The sequence below is a fragment of the Mustelus asterias genome, unplaced genomic scaffold, assembly GCF_964213995.1.
Source record: "Mustelus asterias unplaced genomic scaffold, sMusAst1.hap1.1 HAP1_SCAFFOLD_210, whole genome shotgun sequence".
NCBI classification, from domain to species: Eukaryota; Metazoa; Chordata; class Chondrichthyes; order Carcharhiniformes; family Triakidae; genus Mustelus; species Mustelus asterias.
In genome coordinates, this window is record NW_027590197.1 from 266,297 (window position 1) to 285,064 (window position 18,768).

The 18,768-nt window shown below is 44.3% G+C and overlaps 1 protein-coding gene and 1 pseudogene across 2 annotated transcripts in view; one reads left to right on the forward strand and one right to left on the reverse strand.

The window, feature by feature from the left end:
* LOC144485689 (uncharacterized) overlaps positions 1 to 18,768 on the reverse strand; it is a 259,005-nt gene that overhangs the window by 212,412 nt on the left and 27,825 nt on the right. The gene's annotated exons all lie outside the window — the stretch shown is intronic.
* On the forward strand, positions 2,020 to 6,060 carry LOC144485651 (uncharacterized; annotated as a pseudogene).

Genomic DNA, 18,768 nt, shown 5'->3' on the forward strand with positions numbered 1-18,768 from the left:
GTTTAAATTAAGTTGCCTCTTACTCTTTTAAAGTCGAGCAGAAGCTAAACTTGAGCAGAGACAGTCTCTGGTGTTGTTGTATGGGACAGATTTACTTCTGGTCCTGTAATAAATGCATTTATTATTTCCAGTCTTGTAATATAGTCCTGTCGCTACGTTATATATTTCCAGTCATAGAGTCATTCCAGCACAGAAGGAGTCCATTGGACAACTCGAGTCCATACCGACTCTCACAGTAATTTCATAGTTTTTCATGATTTTCACAGTGACTTCATTGCAGTGTTAATGTCAGCATCCTTGTGACACTAATTAATAAATTATCAAAAATAAACTATAAACTGTCTGTCGAGCAATTCTGTCCGTCTGGAGTGGGTCCCATTCTGTAACCCTGCAGCACACATCCAATCACATTGAGAAATTATTGATCATCTCTGCTTGACTACCCCCACAGGCAGCAAGTTCAAGATCATCATCAGTCGCAACCCCCTGTATCTTCACCAACTGGAGCCATCCGATCCATTAAATATATTTTTAGTTCAGTCATAGCAGAGATATTTGTATCATCGATAGTCACAGGTGAGGTGCCTGAAGATTGGAGGGTGGCAAATGTTGTGCCTTTGTTTAAAAAGGGCTGCAGGGAAAAGCCTGGGAACTGCAGGCCAGTGAGCCTCACAGCTGTGGTGGGCAAGTTGTTGGAAGGTATTTTGAGAGACAGGATCTACAGGCATTTAGGGATGCAAGGACTGATTAGGGATAGTCAGCATGGCTTTGTGAGTGGTGAAGAAGGCATTCGGCATGCTTGGTTTCATTGGTCAGAACATTGAATACAGGAGTTGGGACGACTTGTTGAAGTTGTACAAGACATTGGTAAAGCAACACTTGGAATACTGTGTACAGTTCTGGTCACCCTATTATAGAAAGGATATTATTAAACTAGAAAGAGTGCAGAAAAGACTTATTAGGATGCTACCGGGACTTGATGGATTGAGTTATAAGGAGAGGCTGGATAGACTGGGACTTTTTTGTCTGGAGCGTAGGAGGCTGAGGGGTGATTTTATAGAGGTTTATAAAATAATGAGGGGCACAGATCAGCGAGATAGTCAATATCTTTTCCCAAAGTAGGGGAGTCTAAAACTAGAGTCCATAGGTTTAAGGTGAGATGGGCAATTTTTTCACACAGAGGGTGGTGAGTTACTGGAACAAGCTGCCAGAGGTAGTAGTAGAGGAAGGTACAATTTTGACTTTTAAAAAGCATTTAGACAGTTATTATGGGTAAGATGGGTTTAGAGGGATATGGGCCAAATGCGGGCAATTGGGACTGGCTTAAGGGTTTAAAGAAAAAAGGCGGCATGGACAAATTGGGCTGAAGGGCCTGTTTCCATGCTGTAAACCTCTATGACTTTAAATAGACTGGCAGTCTGCATGGAGATTTTCAGCTCTCTGTGTCCAGTGAGCATGGATCTGTCAATCAGCACTTTCAAGAGAATATGGAGGGTGAATATTAGATACAGCAGAGTGAGAATGGAGGGAGAGTGTGTGGGATGGAGATTTACAGCTTTTGGGGAATGGAAGAGGAAAGAATGTTCCATTGAAACTAGAATTGTCTGTTCTGAATTTCTATCCTGTATTGACTGTGATGACTTTTGTAAACTCCTTTTACAGGCTATCAGAAGGTGAGGATTTACAGACAGAAATCTCGAACCAAACATCACGTCAACATCTGACAGAGTCACTCAATTCAATGGGACCTGAATATCATCGGCCTTTGAATCTAGAAGGAGAAATGTTTCTCTGTTCTGTCTGCTTCAGGAGATTTTAAACATCAGTGAGACTGGAAAGCGCCGAATCTCACACACCAGAGTGAGAGTGTTCCAGTGCACTGTGTGGAAAACGCTTCAGTTGCACAGCCTGAAAAAACATCGCAGCATTCACAGCGGGGAGAGACTGTACCCGTGTTCTGTGTATGGACGAGGCTTCAACTGATTGTCCGACCTGGAGAGTCACAAGGACACCTGCACCATGGAAAAACGGTGGAAATGTGGGGACTGTGGGAAGAGATTTAGATACCCTTCTCATCTGGAAACTCATCGACGCAGCCACACTGGGGAGAGACCGTTCACCTGTTCTCAGTGTGGGAATGGATTCAGTCGATTATCCACCCTGCAGACACACCAGAGAGTTCACAATGAGGAAAGGCCATTCATCTGCTTTCATTGTGGGAAGAGATTCACTCAGTCATCCGCCCTGCAGACACACCAGCGAGTTCACAATGAGGAGCGACCATTCATCTGCTCTCAGTGTGGGAAGGGATTCAGTCAGTCATCCAGCCTGCGGACACACCAGCGAGTTCACACGAGGGAGAGGCCGTTTACCTGCTCTCTGTGTGGGAAGGGATTCACTCAGTTATCCCATCTGAAGACACACCAACGGTTTCACACTGGGGAGAGGCCGTTCACCTGCCCTCAGTGCGGGAAGGCATTTGCTCAGTTATCCACTCTGCAAACACACCAGCGAGTTCACACCAAGGAGAGACCGTTCACCTGCTCTCAGTGTGGGAAAGGATTCACTCAGTTATCCAATCTGCGGAGACACCAGCGAGTTCACATGTGATTCCAGGGGTTGGATTCTGCTGTTATTGTTTCTGCTCTCAATTACATCCAGGACTGCATTTTGTTCATTCTCACAGTTGGTCAATGGGGAGGGTCGGAGGGTTTCTTTCTGCTGGACTGGCCGGTCTCACCACTTTGCCTCCAGTGGGCTGATAATCTTTTAACCTTGTTGCGAATATCTGGCTTTGGATTTCTCAAGGATCACAGAGTGAAAGAGCGTTAGGAAGTTAAAAGATATTTTGTTCACAATTATGTTTGGAAGCCTCGCAAAGCACGCAGAGGGAGTAGTGAGCATGAGGAACTGAAAGAGATTAGTATTCGTGAAAAAGTAGCACTGGAGAAATTAATGGGGTTGGAAGTGAATAAATCCCCAAACAGCTGCTGATCTACATCCCAGAGTTGGAAGAGGTGGCTGTGGAGATAGTGGATACATTGGTGGTCATCTTTCCAAATTCTATAGATTGTGGAATGGTTGCTGCAGATTGGAAGGTGGTAAATGTAACCCCACTGTTTAAGGAGGGAGAGAGAAAACGGGGAACCACAGACCCATCAGCCTGACATCAGCCGGAGGGAAAATGCTACAATCTATTGTACAGGATGTGATAACAGATGAATATGCACATTCAGAATAGGGGTACGTCCCTCGAGCCTGCTCCACCATTCAATACATACACAGCTGATCTGATTGTAACCTCAACTTCACATTCCCACCGACCCCCCAATGAGCTTCAGACTAAAACTCCCTCCTCTGGGCAACATCTGGAAGAAATCAATGTTTCCCCCTTTCCATTTCTTTTCTCATTCTGGGGGGAATTGGGGACTTGCAGCAACTGAAGGGAAAGGAAGTGAATCCAGGGAGGCTGCAGACTCTGGAAAGGTTGGCCCAGGTCTCTCTCTCTTAAAGATATTGACATCCTTTGCTCCCTCAGCTTGACACATTTATTTGTCTGGCTAAAAGGATGGTCTCTTTCCGAATGTTAACAATTAAAGGGTTGTTTCCCCAGGAAATGGCTGACATTTCAGGGGACAATGTAGTCAGGTAGGTGATGTCTCTGTTATGACTCGTGTTATATTTACATACTCTATATTTATGATTTTCTGGTACAGTAGGTTTATTATATTTCTAATCTTGCAGTATACTACTCGTCCTGCACCTGAATGCAGGGCTGCCAGATGAGGGAGTGGTGGATGGAACTTTGCAAAATGTATTCTGTTTATTTTCTTACAAGTCAATACATTTTAATTTTTAACATCACAGGTTTTGTTTTTATCTTCACACAGGCCAAAACCTCCTCCTGTCTCCAACACCTGTGAGTAAAACACCTTATTTTTCTCCCCCTTTCCATTTCTTTTCTCATTCAGGAGGAAATTGGGGACTTGCAGCAACTGAAGGGAAAGGAAGTGAATCCAGGGAGGCTGCAGACTCTGGAAAGGTTGGCCCAGGTCTCTCTCTCTCTCTCTCTTAAAGACATTGACATAATTTCCTCTCTCAGCTTGACACATGTATTTGTCAGGCTAAAAGGATGGTCTCTTTTCTAATGTTCACGGGCTGGTTTCCCCAGGAGATAGAAACCTGCTCGACCATCCATTATGATCATGGCCGATCATCCCTCCCAATATCCCTTCAGCGCCGAGAACTCTATCTAATTTCTTCTTGAAATCACACAATGTCTTGGCTTCAGCTACTTTCTGTGGGAGTGAATTCCACACATTCACCATTCTCTGGGTGAAGAAATTTCTCACTTCAGTCCTGAAAGGTTGACCCCTTATCCTCAACTCCCCCACCATCAGGAACATCGAGAGATGGCTGACATTTAAGGGGACAGTAAATATAGGACAGACATCTGTCTAATGTTGTTACATGGTACATAATTGGTTCTGTAACAAAATACATTTATTATTTCTAGTTTTGTAATATAGTACTTTAGCGACATTATATATTTCCATTATACATTCACAGCACAGGTGTCCATTCAGTAACTCGAGTCCATGCCGACTTTCTGTCGGACAATACAGTCAGTCCCACTCCTCCTCTATAGCCCTGTTCCCCTGCAAGTTTATTTCCTTCAGATGCCCAACCCAATTTATTTGAAATTATTCTTCTCCACTTCCACCACTGGTGTGATTTTCTGATTATGCCCATCGCTGTCTAAATAAAGTTCTTCCTCACACACCCCCTACTCTATCTCAAATTAAAAGATACAGCACTCTCGATCAAACATTTTCTGGACAGTTAATTGTGCATCTGAAGAGATATATGTACATTTACTGAATTAAAATGTTTGGGTGTCTGACTCCAGGACCTTGTATCGATAGATCAACATGACTCACTGATTCAGGAGAATTGGGAGGGTGAATGTTAGACACATCAGAGTGAGAATGGAGGGACAGTGTGTGGGACGGAGATTTACAGCTTTTGGGATTTTAAAAAATGTATTAGTGTCACAAGTAGGCTAACATTAACACTGCAATGAAGTTACTGCGAAAATCCCCAAGTCGCCACACTGTTTGGGTACACCAAGGGAGAATTTAGCATGGCCAATCCACCTAACCCGTGGATTGTGGGAGGAAACTGGAGCACCTGAAGGAAACCCATGCAGTCACGGGGAGAATGTGCAGACTCCACACATCACATCAACATCTGACAGAGTCACTCAATTCACCGGGACCTGAATATCATCAGCCTTTGAATGTAGGAGAAATGTTTGTCTATTTTGTCTGCAACAGAAAATTTTAAACTGGAAAAGCACCTGGACGCACAGAGATCCGAGTGAGAATGTTTCAGCTTTAACTAGTTACACAGTTTTTCAAAACATTACCCTTTGGAGTCGGGAAAGACGCTCTCCGTGTTCTGTGTTTGTGGACACCTCAGTTGGTTCTTGAACGTGGAGAGTCACAAGGACACCTGCCCCATGGAGAAACCTTGGGAATGTGGGAAGGGATTCGTTACCCCATCAAGACTGGAAAGTCACCAACGCGTTCACACTGGGGAAAGGCCATTTACTTGCCCTGATTGTGGGAAGGGAGTCACTCAGTTATCCCACCTGTGGACACACCAGTGAATTCACACTGGGGAGAGGCCTTTTATCTGCACTGAATGTGGGAAGGGATTCACTCAGTCATCCAACCTGCTCGGACACCAGCGAGTTCACACTGGAGAGAGGCCATTCACCTGCACTGAGTGTGAAAAGGGATTCAGAGATTCATCCACTCTGCAGAAACACCAGAGAGTTCACACTGGGGAAAGACCATTCACTTGCTTTGATTATGGGAAGCAATTCCAAGATTCCTCCAGCCAGGTGAGACACCATCAATTTTATACGGGGAGAGGCCGCTCACCTGCTCTGACTGTGGGAAGGGATTCACTCAGTTATCCACCCTGCAGACACACCAGCGAGTTCACAATTGCTTACATGAGGTGGATTCTTCTGTTAATCACATCCAGGACTGAACCATGTTCATTCTGACAGTTGGTGACGTGGGAGGGTCGGAGGGTTTCTTTGAGTCTGGGAGAGCACATTTCCACTGAATGATCCACAAAAACTGATGAAGGACATTTATTTACTCCAGGAGAGTAAATAGTGTTTTCCCCCGACTACATGCAGTTCTACAATAAACGCAGAAAGAACTGGAAAAATGCAGCCGGTCTGGCAGCATCTGTGGAGAAGAATTTTGTAGAACAGAAGCAAAAGGCGAGGTAATGGTTGTTGTAAAGAAGTGAGTGTTCAGGACAGAATAATGAACATCTCTGTCTGAAACAAAAAAACCATGAAAACAAGTTCAGGGGGTGAAGTTGTTGAACTCAATGTTGAGTCCAGAAGGCTGTAAAGTGCCTCATCGGAAGATGAGGGGCTGTTTGTCCAGCTTGTGTTGGGCTTCTCCGGAACATTGCAGCAGGTCGAGGACAGAAATGTGAGCGTGAGAGCAAGGTGGTGAATTCTAATGGCAAGCGGAAGGTCAGGGTCATGCTTGTGGACTGAGCGGAGGTGTTCCACAAAGAGGGCAGGGAACAGGCTACAGATGAATTCAAGAGAAACCATTTGTGTCCAGAACATTGTGAAGATCCTTTTACTCTGGTTGTCTTTGATCCTCAAGTCATTTTCTGTTTGTTTTAACCATGTTCTGTTTCATTGATAAACTTTTATCAGTAAAAATATTTGATTGTTCTGGACTTTTCCTGGTGAGATTGATGCACTTTAGGGAAAGTGGGTGAGAGGGGTTGGCAGGCTCTTTAACAGAAAGTGAGTCCCTCTAAGCTAATTGGCAAAGGAGCCAGAGGGGGAGAGATTTTATTTTTTTGACAAAGCGAGTTGTTCTGATCTGCCTGAAAGCAGATTCAATAGAATCTTTCCAAAGGGCAAAGACTTGAAAGGGAAGAATTTGCAGGACTGTGGGGACAGATCAGTGTGGTAGGATGAATCAGACAGTCCTTTCAAAGAGATAGCAGGGGCACGATGGGCTGAATGGACTCCTGCATCCTGTCAATCTCAGCCTCCTGCTTCTGTGCAGGTTAAAAGGGACAGATTTCAGTGCAACCTCTTCCCTGTATATGTATTTAAAGAGACAGGTTTCTCTTTAGCTCTGAGTGACTGATATAACAATTGTTTGGAGGCCCATTTCCCACTCAGTCCTCCAGCACCTTCCTGTCTCTCTATTATTGCGACGCTCATGGCAGTTTCCCAACTGGAGTGCAGGCCCCATTATTCTCAGCTAAATTCAGCCCTCAGCTCCGTCGCCTGGCTGTCATTGACACGAGCAATAGAGAGACAGAAAGGTGCCCCAGGCTCAAATGGGAAATTGAAACGTGTGGCTTTAAATGAAATGTTAGGATCTCTGTAACGATCAACAATTTAATAAAAATGAATTCTGAACCCAGTAAACAAATTAAAGAATCACATGATAAAACTTCAAGTTTTCTGATGTTTATTCCAACAAACTGGAAGCAACAATGATTAAACACTTTTTCATCGGGAACATAGCCCTTAAACTGTAAAATTAAACTTTGTCCTTTTACTCTTAACACCATTAAATATCCACTCAATGGATATATTTTACCCTGCCTTGGAATGTTGACACTCTTTCTCCAAAAACCAGCCCAAAGTGATTCTTTACTCCCCAAAGGGTTTATTTCCATTGTTTTCCTTTTCCAGTCTGGCAACCTTTAATTCCAGAACTGTCCTTCACAGTGATGGTTCTCCTGGACATTTTCCCGCTAACACAAGCAAGGCGAATCTTCCAGCCTTGTTTCACAATCCTCAGAAATCTGTGACCAACATTCGACATCGGAGCAGAAGTCGGCCATTTGGCCCTTTGAGTCTGCTCCACCGTTTATTTAGATCACGGCTGATCTACTTGTGTAGAGTTCCACATTCCCGTTCTACACCTGATACTTTTGACGCCCTTATCCAACAAGAATTGGTATAAAGGCAAAATTCTGCTGTTGTTGGAATCTGAAACAAAAACTGAAAATGCTGGACAATCTCAGCAAGTCTGACAGCATCTGTAAAGAGAGAATAGAGACAACATTTTGAGTCAGGATTACTCTTTATCAGAGGTGAAGACAAGGAAAATCTGACAACATTTATCCTGTCAGGGTCAAGAATTGGGAAGCAATCTATTAAACCTCCTCTGAACCACTTTCAATGCATTTGTATCATTTCTTAAATAGGAAACAAAGCTGCACCGAGTGTTCAAGATGCAGTCTCAGCAACGCCCTGTATAACTGAAGTACAACATCTTTACTTCTTTGTTCAATTTCTCTCGTAATAGAACAAAGAACAAAGAAAATTACAGCACAGGAACAGACCCTTCGGCCCTCCAAGCCTGCACCGAACATGCTGCCCGACTTAGCTAAAAAACCCTCCCCTTCCGGGGACCATATCCCTCTATTCCCATCCTATTCATGTACTTGTCAAGATGTCCCTTAAAAGTCACTGCCATATCCGCTTCCACTACCTCCTCCGCCAACGAGTTCCAGGCACCCACTACTCTCTGTGTAAAAAATCTGCCTCATACATCTCCTTTAAACCTTGCACCTCGCACCTTAAACCTACGCCCCCTAGTAATTGACTCTTCCACCCTGGGAAAAAGCTTCTGAATACCCACTCTGTCCATTCCTCTCATAACCGTGTAGTCTTCTATCAGGTCTCCCCTCAATCCCCGTCGCTCCAGTGAGAACAAACCAAGTTTTTTCAACCTCTCCTCATAGCTAACGCGCTCCATACCAGGCAACATCCTGGTAAATATTTTCTGTACCCTCTCCAAAGCCTCCACATCCTTCTGGTAGTGTGATGACCAGAATTGAACACTGTATTCTAAGTGTGGCCTAACTAAGGTTCTATAAAGCTGCAACATGACTTGACAATTTTTAAACTCAATGCCCTGCAAGCATGCCATATGCCTTCTTGACTACCTTCTCCACCTGCATTGCCACTTTCAGTGACCTGTGTACCTGTAGGTCACTATTAATACTCCTAAGGGTTCTGCCATTTACTGTATATTTCCGATCTGTATTAGACCTTCCAAAATGCATTACCTCACATTTGTCCGGAATAATAAAGGATCACATTCCATTTGTCAGAACTTTGATTTATTTGAACTAAGATTTATGGGGGTTCTCTTGTTTACAATAACCTCCCCGATCGTAAATCACACCAGGTTCCAGTGACTTAACCATATGGCAAGAAAGAATACTTTAAATGGTGAATTCAGGAAGTTTATTAATCATTAAAAACGTAACAAGTCAGAAACATAATAAACAGAGTGTTGATTAACAGTTAATGGAGAAAGTTTAACATTAACAATTGAACAGACTTCTCTCCATCCCTCTCAGACCAGGACATGAAGTGACCGCTCCAAAAACATGGATAACTTGTGAAACCAACAGCTCTCAACACCTCTCTGTAAACATCTCTCCCTCCACCTCTCTCCCAAATTGCCTTCTCAAGACCACTTTTTTATACTTTAAAAATGTCAAAAGACCATCTTAGCCAATTCCCATAAATCTTCAATTATAAACTAAAATAGACACGAGTTTCCTGGCAATTTAAAAATGAACTGTCTGCTGAAAGGGTTAACTTTTCTACAGAACCTAAAGGGGTGGGAAGTGAGCAGCAAAAACTTGGCACACAATTACATCACTTTACACAAGTTTAAAACAAAACAAATGATTTTAAACTTCATCTACTAATTTTTTTGTTATATTCCTCAACCTATTTAATTTGATCAGTTTTTGTTAGGGATGGGTAACTTCTGTTCTTTATAAACTGGTTCACTCATTTTGTTAATTCTACATGGGCTCAGAGAATCAGAACCCAGACTTTATCATCCTTATCCTTTTTCTCCCTTTGCCACCACTCCCTCTGTGTTGCGGGAGGGTCATGGGGATTCCAATCAGACCGAATCATTTTATCATAAAAGTAAAATACTGCGGATGCTGGAATCTGAAACAAAAACAGAAAATGCTGCAAGATCTCAACAGGTCTGGCAGCATCTGTGGAGCGAGAATAGAGCCAATATTTCGAGTCTGGATGTCCCTTTATAAGAGCTCTTACGAAGTGTCATCCAGACCCGAAAGATTGGCTCTATTCTCTAATCATTTTAATCGATAAGTTTCTTGTTCTTAGTTCCCGGGTTCCTGGCGCTGTGAGGCAGCAGTGCTAACCACTGTACCACCGTGCCGCCCCAGTTTAATTCTAACTCATTCTGAGTAAATATTCTCACCAAGTGCTCTGTTGGGGCCCTGCTAAGCAGCTTTAATGGTCCGTGATTGCAGAAACTGAGCAGTCACAGGAATGTGGTCAAGATAGTCCAGTCCCATAATGCCTCACATTCAATCTGCAGTCCTTCAATTATAACAGGATATGTGGCTGTCTGTAGCTGCCTCGGCCATGGTCAACCCCAACACTGCCTTCCTGAACTGCTACAATGCCTGAGGTGTAAGTACACCCACAGTGCTGTTAGGGAAGGATTTCCAGCTACACATTCCAAAACTTTCACTGGACTGTAGGTGGATATCAGATTGATATATTCCATTCAACCACACACCCCGCAAGGTGAGTTATTCCAATTCCTTTATTGTCCAGGACAAGATATTTACAATATCTTTAAAACAGAAATTAAACATTCCCATTTGATTTCAGGTATTAACATATTCTGTTAGTTTGTTCTTTATTGTCAATGTCAGGCTGAGGTTTTTCCTCTTGGAGGAAAGGAGGTTGAGGGGAGATTTGATAGAGGTGTACAAGACTCTGACAGATCTAGATAAGGTGGACAAAGAAAAGCTGTTCCCATTAGCTGACGGGACAAGGATGAGGGGGACACAGATTTAAAGTTTTGAATCAGAGATGCGAGGGGGGCGGTAGTGCGGAAGAATATTCTGATGCAGCGAATGGTAATGACCTGGAACTCGCTGCCGACGAGGGTGGAGGAAGTGGAGACAATAAACAATTACAAAGGAAATTGGATGGGCATCTGGGGGAGTTTTAAACAGAAATAGTGACTATTTCTTAACTTCCCAACACCCGGTCACTCTGTGATCCTTGTGAAATTTGAAACCAGGTATTCGCAACAAGACTCAAAGAGCATCAGCCCACTGGAGGCAAAGTCATGAGACCGGCCAGTCCAGCAGAAAGAAACCCCCTGACCCTCCCCATTGACCAACTGTGAGAATGAACAAAATGCAGTCCTGGATGTAACTGAGAGCAGAAACAATAACAGCAGAATCCAACCCTGGAATCACTCATGAACTCGCTGGTGTTTCTGCAGGTGGGATAACCGAGTGAATCCCTTCCCACACTGAGAGCAGGTGAATGGCCTCTCCCCAGTGTGAACTCGCTGGTGTGTCTGCAGGTGGGATGACCGAGTGAATCCCTTCCCACACTGAGAGCAGCTGAATGGCCTCTCCCCAGTGTGAACTCGCTGGTGTGTCAGCAGGCTGGATGAATCACAGAATCCCTTCTCACACTGAGAGCAGGTGAACGGTCTCTCTCCAGTGTGAACTCGCTGGTGTATCCGCAGGTGGGTCGACTGAGTGAATCCCTTCCCACACTGAGGGCAGGTGAATGGCCTCTCCCCAGTATGAATGCGCTCATGTGCCCGCAGATCGGATGACCAAGTGAATCCCTTCCCACACTGAGAGCAGGTGAATGGCCTCTCCCCAGAGTGAACTCGCTGGTGTGTCAGCAGGCGGGATGACAGAGTGAATCCCTTCCCACACTGAGAGCAGGTGAATGGCCTCTCTCCAGTGTGAACTCGCTGGTGTCTCTGCAGGCTGGATGACTGAGTGAATCCCTTCCCACACTGAGAGCAGGTGAATGGTCTCTCCCCAGTGTGACTGCGCCGATGAGCTTCCAGCTCTGATGGGACTCTGTATCTCTTCCCACAGTCCACACATTTCCATGGTTTCTCCATGGTGCAGGTGTCCTTGCCTCTCTCTTGGGTGGACAATCAATTGAAGCCTCGTCCACATACAGAACACGAGTACCGTCTCCCCCTGCTGTGAATGGTGTGATATTTATTCAGACTGTGTAACTGGTTAAAGCTCTTTAGTCCATGCGCTGGAACACACTCACTCGAGTGTGGCAGTGTGTTGGTGCTTTTCCAGTCACACTGATGTTTGAAATCTTTTCAAATCAACAGACCGGACAACCATTTTTCCTTCTAGATTCAAAGTCCAATGATATTCAGCTCCCAAGGAATATGACTCTGTCAGATCTGACATGACGTTTGAGATTTCGGGCTGTGATTCCTCTTTCAATATCCTGTGAAATGAGTTTACACATATCATCAGTGTCAGTACAGGATAGAAATTCAGAACAGGATTCTATTTAAAAATGAAAGTGGATGGGCACTTGAAGGAAATAAACTTTCAGGAGAATGGGGATATAGAGTGGGAATGGGACTGGAATGTTATACAGAGAGTCAGCATGGACTCGAGTTACCAAATGGATTCCTTCTGTGCTGTAATGACTTTATGATTGGAAATGTATAACATTGCTACAGTATTATATTACAATGCAAGAAATAATAATAAATGTATTTTATTACAGAAACATAAATAATATATCTAATCTGGGTACCATATAATAACACTAGACATATCTCTGTTCTATATTAATTTACTGTGCCCTGAAGTGTCAGCCATCTCCTGCCCTTTAATTGTGAACATGAGGAAAGAGACCATCCTTTTAGACAGAAAGAAGATTAACGTTTCAGGGTGGGCAGAATGAATTACAGGGAATAAAAATGTATCAGATTTTGTTGGTCAATATAAGCTCAGAATGGGGGAGGTGGCTAGATGGGTGGAGAACTGCCTTGGTCACAGAAGACAGAGGGTGGTAGTGGAAGGCTCTTTTTCCGGCTGGAGGCCTGTGACTAGTGGTGTTCCGCCAGGCTCTGTATTGGGACCTCTGCTGTTTGTGATTTATATAAACGATCTGGAAGAAGGTGTAACTGGGGTGATCAGTAAGTTTGCGGACGACACAAAATTGGCAGGACTTGCAGATAGTGAGGAGCATTGTCAGAAGCTACAGAAGGATATAGATAGGCTGGAAATTTGGGCAAGGAAATGGCAGATGGAGTTCAATCCTGATAAATGCGAAGTGATGCATTTTGGTAGAAATAATGTAGGGAGGAGCTATACGATAAATGGCAGAACCATAAAGGGTGTAGATACGCAGAGGGACCTGGGTGTGCAAGTCCACAAATCCTTGAAGGTGACGTCACAGGTGGAGAAGGTGGTGAAGAAAGCATATGGCATGCTTGCCTTTATAGGATGGGGCATAGAGTACAAAAGTTGGGGTCTGATGTTGCAGATGTATAGAACATTGGTTCGGCCGCATTTGGATGAATTTGGTCGCCACACTACCAGAAGGACGTGGAAGCTTTGGAGAGAGTACAGAGGAGGTTTACCAGGATGTTGCCTGGTATGGAGGGGCTTAGTTATGAGGAGAGATTGGGTAAACTGGGGTTGTTTTCCCTGGTAAGACGGAGGATGAGGGGAGACTTAATAGGTGTATAAAATTATGAAAGGCATAGATAGGGTGAACGGTGGGAAGCTTTTCCCCAGGTCGGTGGTGACGTTCACGAGGGGTCATAGGTTCAAGGTGAAGGGGGGGGAGGTTTAACACAGATATCAGAAGGACATATTTTACACAGAGGGTGGTGGGGGCCTGGAATACGCTGCCAGGCAAGGTGGTGGAGGCGGACACACTGGAAACGTTTAAGACTTATCTAGATAGCCATATGAACGGAGTGGGAATGGAGGGATACAAAAGAATGGTCTAGTTGGGCCAGGGAGCGGCATGGGCTTGGAGGGCCGAAGGGCCTGTTCCTGTGCTGTATTTTTCTTTGTTGTTAGAAGTGGAAGGGAAATGATCTCCAGTGGAAGAGAAACAATTCCTGAACATTGTAAGACTAAACTGGTAAATCAGCAGTGAATAGAGTTGTGAAGTGGTAAAGACCTCATCAAGACATAGCTTGCGGAAATAATAGTTAAAATACACCCATTATTAGAGGCAGAGGAAGGTAGACAATGGCAGAGAGCTGATCAGGGAGGGCAGAGGTCAAACAGAGAAATGGATGGCCGTTTAAAAATTCATAAAAAGCATGGTTAGCAAGTTTGCAGACAATACTAAATTAGGAGGTATCGCTGATAGTGACGAAGGTTATCAAATATTACAGGGGGATCTTGATCAGTTGATCAGTTAGGGAAGTGGGCCAATGATTGGCAAATGGATTTCAGTACAGATAATACAGAGTACAGAGGCACAACCTCAGGCTAAAGGGACGATCCTTTAAAACAGAGATAAGGAGGAATTTCTTCAGCCAGAGAGTGGTGAATTTGTGGAACTCTTTGCCGCAGAAGGCTGTGAAGGCCAGGTCATTGACTGTCTTTAAGACAGAGATAGATAGGTTCTTGATTAATAAGGGGATCAGGGGTTATGGGAAAAAGGCAGGAGAATGAGGATGAGAAAAATATCTGCCATGATTGAATGGCGGAGCAGACTCGATGGGCCGAGTGGCCTAATTCTGCTCCTATGTCTTATGGTCTTAAGTGTGAGTGTTGCATTTTGGAAAGTCAAATCAGGGTAGAACTTATACAGTGAATGGTAAGGCCCTGGGGAGTGTTGGGGAACAGAGGAACCGAGGAGTACAAGTATATAGTTTGTTGAAAGTGGCATCACAGGTAGACAAAGTGGTGAAGAAGGCATTTAGCACACTGGCCTTCATCGTCAGGGCACTGAGTATAGGAGTTGGGACATTATGTTATAGTTGTATGAGTCGTTGGTGAGGCTGCACTTGGAGTATTGTGTACAGTTTTTGTAACCCTGTTGTAGGAAAGACATTGATAAACTGTAAAGAGTGCAAAGAAGATTTATGAGGATGTTGCCGGGACTAATGGGCCTGAGTGATCGCGAGAGGTTGGACAGGCTCGGGTTTATTCCTTCGAACGTAGGAGAATGTGGGGTGACTATAATGAAGTGTATTAAATAATGAGGGGCATAGATTGGATGAACCCACATTGTCTTTTTGCCAGGGTTGGGGAATTGAAAACTCGAGGGCATAGGTTTAAGGTGAGAGAGGAAAGATTAAAAGGGACCTGAGGGGCAACGTCTTCATGCAGAGGGTGGTGCGTACATGGAATGAGCTGCCAGAGAAAGTGGTTGAGGCAGGTTCAAACAGCAGGTTTAAACATTTAAAAGGCATTTGGATAAGTACATGAATTGGAAAGGATTAGAGGGATATGAGCCAAACATGGGCAATTGGGACTAGCTGGGAGGGCACCATGGTTGGCATGGATCAGTTGGGCCCAAGGGCTGTTTCCGTGCTGTATTGCTCTATGACTCTATGTGTTGGCTGCGTCAGCATCTATTGCCCATAACTCATTGCCCTTGAACTGAGTGGCTTGCATTGCTGGGGGATGTGGTAATTTCCTTCTTTAAAGGACATTATGAAATTGGATGAATTTTTACAACAATTGTCATCAATGGGCTTCTAATTCTAGATTTTTACTGAATTCAAATTTCAACATCTGGCCATTGTGGGATTCGAACCCAGGGTTCACAGTGTATTGCCCTGGATCCCTGTATTACTAGTCCAATGACACTATCACTGCACCATTGGCAAAGGAGCCACAATAGCCCGAGATCCATGGAATCAGAGCATGCTCTAAATTTAATTTAATGCTCAGTAACACTCACCCCAAAACAATTTCACTGTTTTCAACATTTTAAATCTGCTGGAGTCTACATCTGCAAAGATCTCAGAGAGATTGGTGTCCGGGCAAAATGTTGCAATCTTCAAATCTTCTCCCTGTAAATGAGGAAAGTTATCGGTGTAATTCAAGGTTTGTAATTCAGGACAGACAAACATTTCTTTTGGTCTGAGTTTGCTGTGAGTAAATCCTCCCCTTCTAACCCCCTGTAAAAGGAGTTTCCAAAATCCATCAGCATCTGTCCAGAACAGAAATTCAAAACATCCTCTCCTGTTACCTGCACAGAATTACTTTAGCTGGGACAAAATTGCAGTGGAGGCAGTTCAGAGAAGATCCAGTTGGTTGATTCCTTTCAGGTTGAGCAGCTGGGGCCTGTACTCTTTGGAGTTTAGAAGACTGAGAAATAATCTTAATGAAACATCTGGGAATTTAAGGGTGGCACAGGAGTTAGCACTGCTGCCTCACAGCACCAGGGTCCCAGGTTCAATTCCAGCCTTGGGTCACTGTCTTTGTGGAGTTTGCACATTTTCCCCATGTCTGTGTGAGTTTCCTCCGGGTGCTCTGGTTTCCTCCCACAGTCCAAAGATGTACGGGTTAGGTTGATTGACTGTGCTAAATTGACCCTCGTGTCAGGGGGATTAGCAATGTAAAAGCAGGGGGTTGTGGGGATGGGGCCTGGGTGGGATTGTGGTCGATACAGACTTGATGGGCTGAATGGCCTCCTCCTGCACTGTAGGGATTCTATGATTCATATGATATAAGGTGCTTGACAACGTAGATGCTGAGAGGATGCTTCCTTTGGTGTGGGAATCAAGGAAAAATAAAGGATTTAAGGTTAAGATGGAGAGATCTTTTTTCTCAGTGGCCTGTTGATCTTTGGAACTCTGTCTTCACCAGTGAGGATTGGAGGCAGGTCATTGAATATATTCAAAGCTGAGGTTCTGAACCACAAGAAACTCATGGGTATGGATGGGGTGGGGGTAGCAAAGTCATAGAGATTTACAGCATGGAAAACGGCCCTTTGGCCCAACTTGTCCATGCCGCCTTTTTTTAAAACCCCTAAACTGGTCCCAATTGCCCGCATTTGGCCCATATCCCTCTCTACCCATCATACGCATGTAACTATCTAAATGCTTTTTAAAAGACAAAATTGTACCTACTTCTACTACTACCTCTGGCAGCTTGTTCCAGACACTCACCACGCTATCGAATTACAATGGGATCTTGATCAATTGGACCAGTGGGCTGACGAATGGCAAATGGAGTTTAATTTAGACAAATGCGAGGTGATGCATTTTGGTAGATTGAACCAGGGCAGGACTTACTCAGTTAATGATAGGGAGTTGGGTAGAGTTACAGAACAAAGAGACCTAGGGGTACATGTTCATAGCTCCTTGAAAGTGGAGTCACACGTGGACAGACTGGTGAAGGCGGCATTCAGCATGCTTGGTTTCATCGGTCAGAACATTGAATACAGGTTTTGGGACGTCTTGTTGAAGTTGTACAAGACATTGGTAAGGCCACACTTGGAATACTGTGTGCAATTCTGGTCACCCTAGTATAGAAAGGATATTATTAAACTAGAAAGAGTGCAGAAAACATTTACGAGGATGCTACCGGGACTTGATGGATTGAATTATAAGGAGAGGCTGGATAGACTGGGACTTTTCTCTGGAGCATAGGAAGCTGAGGGGTGATCTTTTAGAGGTCTATAAAATAATGAGGGACATAGATCAGCTGGTCAATATCTTTTCCCAAAGGTAGGGGAGTCTAAAACTAGAGGGCATAGGTTTAAGTTGAGAGGGGAGAGATACAAAAGTGTCCAGAGGGACATTTTTTTCACACAGAGGGTGATGAGTGTCTGGAACAAGCTGCCAGAGGTAGTAGTAGAGGTGTGTACAATTTTGTCTTTTAAAAAGCATTTAGACAGTTACTTGGGTACGATGGGTATAGAGGGATATGGGACAAATGCGGGCAATTGGGATTTTAATATAAAGACGGCATGGACAAGGAGGGCCGAAGGGCCTGTTTCCATGCTGTAGACTTCACTGACTCTATGACTCTCTGTGTGAACAAATTGCTCCTCTGGGCACTTTCGTATCGCTCCCCTCTCACCTTAAACCCTTGCCCTCTAGTTTTAGACTGCCCCACCTTTGGGAAAAGCTATTGACTATCGAGCTGATCTGTGCCCCTCATTATTTTATAGACCTCTATAAGATCACCCCTCAGCCTCCTACGCTCCAGAGAAAAGTTCCTGTCTATCCTACCTCTCCTGAGAACTCAAACCATCAAATCCCGGTAGCATCCTAGTAAATCTTTTCTGCACTCTTTCTAGTTTAATAATATCCTTTCTATAATAGGGTGACCAAAGAACAATACAGCACAGGAACAGGCCCTTCGGCCCTCCAAGCCCGTGCCACTCCCTGGTCCAAACTAGACCATTCTTTTGTATCCCTCCATTCCCACTCCGTTCATGTGGCTATCTAGATAAGTCTGAAATGTTCCCAGTGTGTCCGCCTCCACCACCTTGCCCGGCATTGCTCCTCTGGGCACTTTCGTATCGCTCCCCTCTCACCTTAAACCCTTGCCCTCTAGTTTTAGACTCCCCTACCTTTGGGAAAAGATATTGACCATCTAGCTGATCTGTGCCCCTCATTATTTTATAAACCTCTCTAAGATCACCCCTCAGCCTCCTATGCTCCAGAGAAAAAAGTCCCAGTCTATCCAGCCTCTCCAAAGTAGACATGATCTTATTGAATGATGCAGCAGGCTCAATGGGCCGAATGATTTCTCGAGGAATTAAGGGCTATGGGGAGAGAGCGGGTAAATGGAGTTGAAATCAACCATGATTGAATGGTGGAGTGGACTCGATGGGCCGAATGGCCTTACTTCCGCTCCTATGTCTTATGGTCTTATGACGGGCTCCTGTTTCGAATTCTTATT